Source organism: Micromesistius poutassou (genome assembly GCF_964030765.1).
Source record: "Micromesistius poutassou genome assembly, contig: SCAFFOLD_5147, whole genome shotgun sequence".
Taxonomy (NCBI): Eukaryota; Metazoa; Chordata; class Actinopteri; order Gadiformes; family Gadidae; genus Micromesistius; species Micromesistius poutassou.
The window spans coordinates 7,501-17,551 of record NW_028178094.1 but is presented as its reverse complement, the minus strand read 5'-3'; the positions used below and the strand labels follow the sequence as shown (position 1 = coordinate 17,551).

The following is a 10,051-nucleotide window of genomic DNA, read 5'->3' as shown; positions in this document are numbered from 1 at the left end:
TATTTACTATAACTTTATAAGACTAATTATAAAGAGTATTTACTATAACTTTATAAGACTAATTATAAAGAGTATTTACTACAACTTTATAAGACTAATTATAAAGAGTATTTACTATAACTTTATAAGACTAATTATGAAGGGTATTTACTATAACTTTATAAGACTAATTATGTAGAGTATTTGCTATAACTTTATAAGTCTAATTATAAAGAGTAATGAAGCTTTAATAGAAGAGTTCTCAACAGCTTTATTGTTTCTTATTTGTTCCTTTAACTAACGACAAAGGTAGGCGGGAAAGAGCGCACGCCCCAGAGATACAAACGGAGCGTAGAGGACGACAGAGCAGCCCATAAACACAAGGCTAGGAACCAGGGAGCAGGAGGGGGTGAAGCTCTCCCCCCAATGATCGGGCTGGTAAAGAACGCAGACCGGATGAACTGCGTTTATTATAACCAACAGAGGTTCATTGATTACACGGACGACGCTTTATCTGCGCTAGGTGAGCAGCTGCGCGCCACAAGACAAATGACTTTGGCAAAACAGGCAAGCCCTGTGATTGGTTACTGGCGGAACAAGGAGGAGTCTGTGCTCTTATAGGAGAAATGTGCTGCACCTTATTAAATAATTAATTTTATTATTATTTAATAAGTATAATAATATAATAATTATATAATAATATTTATTTCATTATAATTATATTAATAAAGTTACAGATTAAAAACGTTCCCACACACGCTTTGATTCACAGCCAGTCAACGCCTGCCCTCTGGTGGACAAAACGAGAACTGCACGCAGCATATATTTTGTGGTCAGGAACGAGTTGAACTTCGCTTAATCTCTAAAAATAAAAATATATAACTACACATTACAGGCCACAATACAAGACGAACACCGCTGTTTTTAAAGTTTTGATTTTTTTCATACAATAAGTTATAAATTAAAAAATATTCCCACACACGCCAATATTCAGTCGGTCAACGCCTGCCCTCTGGTGGACAAAACGAGAACTGCGCGCAGTATATATTTTCTGTGGCCAGGAAGGCGAATTCATGCGAGTTGAACTTCGGTTAAGCTCTAAAAACATGAAACTGTATTAAAACACGTCGTGTGTAGAAAACGGGAGTAGAGCAACGTTAGACTCGTCTGCAAATTAAAACATAAGCTCCAACTCAATACTTGCGTTTAAAGTTGCTGGTCGGACTGTAGACAAAGACCCGCCCACGGAGGAGGAAGTCTAGATCCGGATATCCGGTATCGGCTCCACCGGTGGGCGGGATATATCGTCCCCATGGTTACCGTAGCTCCTTATCACGCCGCAGGTCACCCAGATCGGTGTTCAAAGAAACGCAATTCATGTAATAAAATAAACCTAACAGCGTCACGCTTGTTGTTAAGACTGTGATTATATTTTAGATTTAATCTGTCTATTTTAGATCTATTTTTTAGATAACTATCGTCCAATTTCACTATTAAACGACGATTATAAATGACTAACCTACGTTTACACTGACACATTAAAACGATTCAAAGGAGCAACAGGTCTGTACGTAACAATATGAGGCTAGTGACCTTCTGGAGCACAGCCGTCCGCTAGAGGACAAAGGGGTCGTTTTATCCCCTGACTCCTACAAGGCGTTTGATACGTCACAACATCAGCTCCTGTTTAAAGTCGTGCATATGTACGGATCTGGACCTCGATTCTGTAACATAACAGAATCATTTTACAACGGCAGCACTAGTTCAGGAGCACCCCCCCCCCCCCTCGCTTCACCGTCAATAGAGGGCTTCAACAAGGACGCAACGTCTCCCCGGTCCTCTTTGTTTAGGCAGAAGAAATGTTGGCCGTTCTTATTCTAAACTCTGATGTTGTCAAGCTGAATGTTTTCGATGAACAGATCATTATGAGCCAACTGGCCGATGACACCACCGTCTTCTTAAAAGGTTTAGAACGAATCCCTAAAGTCCCTAAGTATAAATGTATAGAAAGTACTAAATTAACACATTTCATCCATTACGTTTACATGTGATACTTTGAAACATCAGAATTTGTTCTTTATTATTTGTAATTCAATGCGTGTGTGTGTGTGTGTGTAATGTAAAATGGGAACAGACTGAATAATATATGTTTTATATGAACACTGTCTAATAAAGGTGTAATGTAAAATGGGAACAGACTGAATAATATATGTTTTATATGAACACTGTCTAATAAAGGTGTAATGTAAAATGGGAACAGACTGAATAATATATGTTTTATATGAACACTGTCTAATAAAGGTGTAATGGAAAATGGGAACAGACTGAATAATATATGTTTTATATGAACACTGTCTAATAAAGGTGTAATGTAAAACGGGAACAGACTGAACAGCGACATCTAGTGGCGAGGAACGGGACCGCACGCAAAGCGGGATTAAAACGGGGAGTTTAAAACGCACACACGTTCTGTTTGTACGAATAAAACGCATGATCATAACCTATGTTGTAATAATCTGAGGTGTATTGATCAACGGAAGACACAGGTGGAGTTAAAGGTGTTGATTTAATGGCTTGTTTTACCACCCCGGTAACACAGGGCGTCCGTCCCCCAAAAGAGTCCCCGACTTTAGTTCCGCAGTCGAGCAGCAAAACTGTACCTGTTGTAGCTAACAATCAACTAATGTCTGTCTGTCTGTCTGTCTAATTATATACTAATTATAAAGAGTATTTACTATAACTTTATAAGACTAATTATAAAGAGTATTTACTATAACTTTATAAGACTAATTATAAAGAGTATTTACTATAACTTTATAAGACTAATTATAAAGAGTATTTACTATAACTTTATAAGACTAATTATAAAGAGTATTTACTATAACTTTATAAGACTAATTATAAAGGGTATTTACTATAACTTTATAAGACTAATTATAAAGAGTATTTGCTATAACTTTATAAGACTAATTATAAAGAGTATTTACTATAACTTTATAAGACTAATTATAAAGAGTATTTACTATAACTTTATAAGACTAATTATAAAGAGTATTTACTATAACTTTATAAGACTAATTATAAAGAGTAATGAAGCTTTAATAGAAGAGTTCTCAACAGCTTTATTATTTGTTCCTATAACTATATCAGCCTCATTATAACAGGAAATTATGTTACGATGCCTAGCAATTATGTTATGTTAATTACACGTTAGTAGAACCACACACACACACACACACACACACACACACACACACACACACACACACACACACACACACACACACACACACACACACACACACACACACACACACACACACACACACACACACACACACACACACACACACACACGTGTCCGTGGGGGCGGGGCCAGGAGAGGACGCGTTGTTGAGGAAACTAAACTTAAGCCGTTTCTCAATACCAAGTACGCGGACTACGTTCTCGCGGACTTGGAAGTACGTACTTGGCAAGTCCGGACTTTCAAGTACAGACTTCCGAGAACGCGAGTACGCACCTGCAATTGGAACAGCAGCGGACTCGATGATGCATTCTGGGATATTTAACGGTCCCAAGTCCACACGAGTCACCTCCGATGCGTCCTCGGTAGAACGGCCTCATCGAGAACGCATCGAGAACACACACGGGTTTTACGACAGTACTCGCGTACTTGGAATTGGAACAGTGCTTGGGCTACCACTGATGACGTTTATCGAGAACGCAAGTACACGAGAACACACGAGAACGCAAATTGAGAAACGGCTTCTCTCTCCCCACGCTCCAAATGAGAAACTGGGAGTTAGAGGAAGACATTTTCTCCTCTTCCGTCTGAGGAGGAGTAGGAGGAGGAGAGGGGTACATTAGATACACTCTGAGGAGGAGAGGGGTACATTAGATCCACTCTGAGGAGGAGGAGGAGAAGGAGGAGAGGGGTACATTAGATCCACTCTGAGGAGGAGGAGGAGAGGGGTACATTAGATCCACTCTGAGGAGGAGGAGGAGAGGGGTACATTAGATCCACTCTGAGGAGGAGGAGGAGAGGGGTACATTAGATCCACTCTGAGGAGGAGGAGGAGAGGGGTACATTAGATCCACTCTGAAGAGGAGGAGGAGAGGGGTACATTAGATACACTCTGAAGAGGAGGAGGAGAGGGGTACATTAGATCCACTCTGAAGAGGAGGAGGAGAGGGGTACATTAGATCCACTCTGAGGAGGAGGAGGAGGAGAGGGGTACATTAGATCCACTCTGAGGAGGAGGAGGAGAGGGGTACATTAGATCCACTCTGAGGAGGAGGAGGAGGAGAGGGGTACATTAGATCCACTCTGAGGAGGAGGAGGAGGAGGAGAGGGGTACATTAGATCCACTCTGAGGAGGAGGAGGAGGAGGAGGAGGAGAGGGGTACATTAGATACACTCTGAGGAGGAGGAGGAGGAGGAGAGGGGTACATTAGATACACTCTGAAGAGGAGGAGGAGAGGGGTACATTAGATCCACTCTGAGGAGGAGGAGGAGGAGAGGGGTACATTAGATCCACTCTGAGGAGGAGGAGAGGGGTACATTAGATCCACTCTGAGGAGGAGGAGAGGGGTACATTAGATCCACTCTGAGGAGGAGGAGGAGGAGGAGAGGGGTACATTAGATACACTCTGAGGAGGAGGAGGAGGAGGAGGAGAGGGGTACATTAGATACACTCTGAGGAGCAGGAGGAGGAGGAGGAGAGGGGTACATTAGATACACTCTGAGGAGCAGGAGGATAGGGGTACATTAGATACACTCTGAGGAGGAGGAGGAGAGGGGTACATTAGATACACTCTGAGGAGGAGGAGGAGGAGAGGGGTACATTAGATACACTCTGAGGAGGAGGAGGAGAGGGGTACATTAGATACACTCTGAGGAGGAGGAGGAGGAGGAGAGGGGTACATTAGATCCACTCTGAGGAGGAGGGGGGAGGTTAGGGTATAGGGGAGGGGGAGGTGAGGGTATAGAGGAGGGGGAGGTTAGGGTATGGGGGAGGGTATAGGGTTGAGGGGAGGTCAAGGTTATGGTTAGGGTCAGGGTTAGGGGAGGGGGGAGGTTAGGAGAAGAGGATAGGGGAGGGGAGGTGGGAGGGGAGGGGGAGGATAGGGAATATGGAAGATTAGGGAGGAGGTGAGGGTAGAGGGGGGAGGTAAGGGGGAAGGATGGAGGTGAGGGTATAGGGGAGGGGGAGGATAGGGGAGGGGGGAGGTGGGAGGTGAGGGGGAGGATGGAGGTGAGGGTATAGAGGAGGGGGGAGGTTACCTTACCTTATTAGGGTAACAGGCGTGTGTATAATAAAAATGACCACACAAGCCACACAGCCAGGTCGTTTTAAATGATTTTATATCATAAAACAACATCAGTATACATTTCAACAACTGTGCGCACAGAGAAACAATTCTGGGATGTGAATCAAAAAAAACAACGGTTCATTGTGAGACCATCTGACCCTAACACTGAACCATGAGGAACCCATGAAGGAACCAAGGAACCCTCCAAGGAACCAAGGAACCCTCCAAGGAACCAAGGAACCCTTGACAACCCGTGACTTAAGTCACGTCCTGCGAGGTAGACGTTGAATCCGAAGTCTCCACCGTCCAGCTCTGATGAGGCGCCGTCGGTGGGTCACTGAAATGTTGAAGAGGAAAAACACTAATCGTTAGCCTCGTAGCATGAGCTATGTTGTTAGCCATAGGCCAACGATGTCCATTACGCTACGAGGCTACCGATGTCCATTACGCTACGAGGCTACCGATGTCCATTACGCTATGAGGCTACAATATCAATTATACTATGCGGCTAACGATACAGATAACGGTAAATCCATTATGCATTATCATATCCATTATGGTAAATTATATCCATTATGCTATGAAGCTAACGATATCAATTATGCCAGGAGGCCAACAATGTTGATAACGCTATGATGCTAACGATATAAATGATGCTATTAGGCTAATGATGTTGACTATGCTTTGAGGCTACTGATATTGATTATACTATGAGGCTAATGCAATCAATTATGCTATTATGCTACAATCTCAATTATACTATGAGGCTAACGATACAGATAACGCTATGAGGTAAACGATATCCATTATGCTATGAAGCTAACGATATCAATCATGCTAGGAGGCTACCGATGTCCAGCTAGGAGGCTAACGATGTCCAGCTAGGAGGCTAACGATGTCCAGCTAGGAGGCTAACGATGTCCAGCTAGGAGGCTACCGATGTCCAGCTAGGAGGCTACCGATGTCCAGCTAGGAGGCTACCGATGTCCAGCTAGGAGGCTAATGATGTCCAGCTAGGAGGCCAACGATGTCCAGCTATGAGGCTAACGATGTCCAGCTAGGAGGCTAACGATGTCCAGCTAGGAGGTTAACGATGTCCAGCTAGGAGGCTAACGATGTCCAGCTAGGAGGCTAACCAGATTCCGGGTCTCCCTCCAGATAGGTGGCTCCTCCATCAGCTCTCCTCAGCCAAGGGTTCCTCATCATTTTGTCCATGATTTTTTTAGTTAATACCATGTGTGTTGAAATTGTAAATAATTAGACTTGAAGAAAATACTTTTGTTTGGAGAATTCTAAACTGTTAGTAGTTTATTATTCTTTGGACACCTCGTTTAAATAATTCTGAATCAAAGCGCTGTCTTGAATGTAGAATATAGACATAGAAGATAAATTTCATGTTTTAAACTTCAACATGAAACATGCACACTTGGGAATTTGTAATTCAGGACTATAGTAAAACATTGTGTGAATTTAACAGCATAGCTCTGGTGGTGAAACAATGTAAAAAAATTGTTGGTATTAACCTTCCAAAGACTTGAGCAGTCCCATCGTAGTCCTCGTCTCGCTCCTGGTGGGTCGTCAGCTTCATCTGTTCACAACACAAACACACATTAAAAGGTGTGAGTGTGACCAGCTGTTACGTTTTAGTTGTGTTTTAGTGTCCACCTTGATGTACGCTGGATAAACTACAGTAGTAGCAGCTGATGTGACCGTAATTACCTCAAATCACAGCTTTGGCTAAAATTCACAGAATGAAAAATCTGAAGGAAAAACTAATTAACACGCTCTACGATCGTTAATTTAAAAAGATTGAATAATTAAAAAGAACCTCCAGGTGTCAAGTGTTTGGTGATGGTTACCCTCCGGTCCCCAGTCTCCGGTCCAGCCTGGTGCCCCATTCCTGGTCCAGGGGGATCTGGATACCCTCCGGTCCCCAGTCTCCGGTCCAGCCTGGTGCCCCATTCCTGGTCCAGGGGGATCTGGATACCCTCTGGTCCACAGCCTCCGGTCCAGCCTGGTGCCCCATTCCTGGTCCAGGGGGATCTAGTTACCCTACATTATAATTTAGAGCGAGAAAAGCACTATACACATCCAATGTAGTATTATTATTATTATTATTATTATTATATCACCCTGGTGCCCCATACTGGTCCAGCGGGATCTGGTAGCCTCTGGTCTCCTATGCCTGGTCTTGGGGATCTGGTCACCTGCTGGTCCTCTGCCTCTGGTCCAGGAGATCCTGTGAAGTCAGACAGCATCTTTATAGACACGTGCACATAGCGGTCTTGAATCTAACTACCAACCACCCCCCCCCCCCCCCCCCACAGAAGCCCCTTACCTTGAGCTGGAACGACGATGGAGATCTTGCGGTGCTTTGGTCGTCTCGTTGCAAAATACAGCCAACAGACTTACCTTGAGCAGATCTAGTAGTTTGTTGCAGTTGGTTCATGTACAAATAATTGACTATACATTTCATATTCCCCCCATTAAGCAAATAATTCCCACCCATAAACAAGGCTGACAACCGTACAAAATAACAAACTGTTCTCATGCCTTTTGTCTACTTCCTTACTACTCTAAAACATTGCATGCACATCGCATGAGCGTTGCCTTACTGATCAGGGTGTGATCTGAGTGACCAGAGATGCATGCTGGGATACTGTGCCATCTGACGCCCACAGTTCTGTAGAAGTTCCCCCTCAGGAGAAACCCAAGTTTTCAAAAGGCTGTCGTGACATCAGTTACATGACCTGGAACGTCCGTCAAGACCGTGACAGGGACTCCCCGAGGAGAAACGCCAAAGGGTAGGCTGTGAGGCTCCCCCTCTCGGCGACTAGAATACAACCCAGCTCTTACAGGAGAGAATCATGGAGCACATTTCAACGTTCCTCTTCATAGACCTTGAAGCCCCAGTGAGGCTTTCTTCACCTCCTCTTCTGATGAAGAGCACAACTGCAGCTCGACAGGGACGCGAGTCGGGATGTTTCCAAGATGGTTTCAGATTCAAGGGGGACCCATCTCCCAGGTCCAACTAGCCTCGTCGTTACAATTCAGCCCGAGAAAGACTTGGATCTCAGGGCAGGAGTACAGGAGAACCAGAGGGCTAGCAGTCCATCATGTTGAGGTTAGGTAGGGAAGCCACGTCGCAGACTGGTTCATCTTCCATCTTCAGTCAGTTGGTTGGTTTCTCATCCGATTCTGTCCATTCGGAATGCCGTTAGTCCATCATCCATTGTACCAAGTAGCCATTGTCGCTTCCCATTGTTTGCATGATTCAGTCACACTGCAGTCCAAGCTGCATCACACTCAAGTCATCCTGTCCAGTGTGTAGAAGGGTCGAATTGAGATCCAGATGCTAGATCGCTCCAGGCTCTTGCTGTATTGAACACCCACTTTGTTATCCTCTTTGATTTAGGCCACAGACTTGAGTCATCCAGAAACGTCCGACTAAAAGACACTCCTATAGCTCCTCCTATAGCTGAAAATTAAAATGTTCAGGTAATACAAGCCAAGTAGAAGTAGATTTCCCCTCACACATGTAGTGCCCAGTACCAGGTTAAAGATTGCCCCTCTCACACTTAGTGCCCCATGCCAGGGCAACGATTGCCCCTCTCACACTTAGTGCCCCATGCAACGTTAAAGATTGCCCCTCTCACATTTAGTGCCCCATGCCAGGGCAAGGATTGCCCCTCTCACACATAGTGCCCCATGCCAGGGCAACGATTGCCCCTCTCACACTTAGTGCCCCATGCAACGTTAAAGATTGCCCACCTCTCTCACTTAGTGCCCCATGCCAGGGCAACGATTGCCCCTCTCACACTTAGTGCCCCATGCCAGGTTAAAAATTGCCCCTCACATGACGTAGTGCCCCATGCCATGCAAAGATTGCCCTTCACACACTTAGTACCCCATGACATTGGGGTAAAAAAGATTGGACAGTACCAGGTTAAAGATCACACCTCTTTATTTTCAGTTATCAGATTGTGTATATACAAAAACAATGACAATACGCAAAGGAATACAAAGCCAAACGAGAGAGGAGAGACCAGTGGAGGGTTTGTAGGTCTTTGAGATAAGAGAGACCAGTGGAGGGTTTGATGGAGAGACCAGCGCTGGGTATATAGGCCTTTGTGAGAGGAGAGACCAGTGGAGGGTTTGTAGGTCTTTGAGAGAGGAGAGACCAGTGGTGGGTTTGTAGGTCTTTGAGAGAAGAGAGACCAGTGGAGGTTTTGACGGAGAGACCAGCGGTGGGTTTGTAGGTCTTTGAGAGAGGAGAGACCAGTGGTGGGGGGGCTGGTGGGTCAGACCAGTGGTGGGGGGGCTGGTGGGTCAGACCAGTGGTGGGGGGGCTGGTGGGTCAGACCAGTGGTGGGGGGGCTGGTGGGTCAGACCAGTGGTGGGGGGGCTGGTGGGTCAGACCAGTGGTGGGGGGCTGGGGCTTGGGCTTCAAGGCGTATGGAGGGAAACGTTGGAACGTGCTCCGTGGTTCTCAGGTGCAGGAAACAGGTTGGGTTCTAGTTGCTGAGAGGGACAGCCCTCACATCTCGCCCCCCGGTGTGTCTCCTTGAGGAGTCCCTGTCTCCATCCTGAAGGACGTTCCAGTTCATGTAACTGACGTGACGATGGCCTCTTAAACACTTGGGTTCCCCTGAGGGGGAACGTCTACAGAACTGAAGGCCTCAAACAGCGCAGAACCCTAGCATGCATCTCTGGTCAGTCAGACCACACCCTTATCAGTAGGACAACACACACGGGATGT

At 45.3% G+C, this 10,051-nt stretch overlaps 1 long non-coding RNA gene across 2 annotated transcripts; it reads right to left on the bottom strand.

The window, feature by feature from the left end:
- Positions 1-5,547: 5,547 nt before the first annotated feature.
- On the bottom strand, positions 5,548-7,299 carry LOC311374798. 2 transcript variants are annotated; one of them, XR_014643128.1, is made up of 3 exons: positions 7,121-7,299; positions 6,816-6,880; positions 5,548-5,629 (listed from the first exon to the last, which is right to left on the bottom strand). It is a non-coding gene; the product is annotated as an uncharacterized lncRNA (long non-coding RNA). The 2 variants fall into 2 exon arrangements; XR_014643129.1 differs by having other exon boundaries at positions 7,152-7,299.
- Between the last annotated feature and the right edge of the window lie 2,752 nt (positions 7,300-10,051).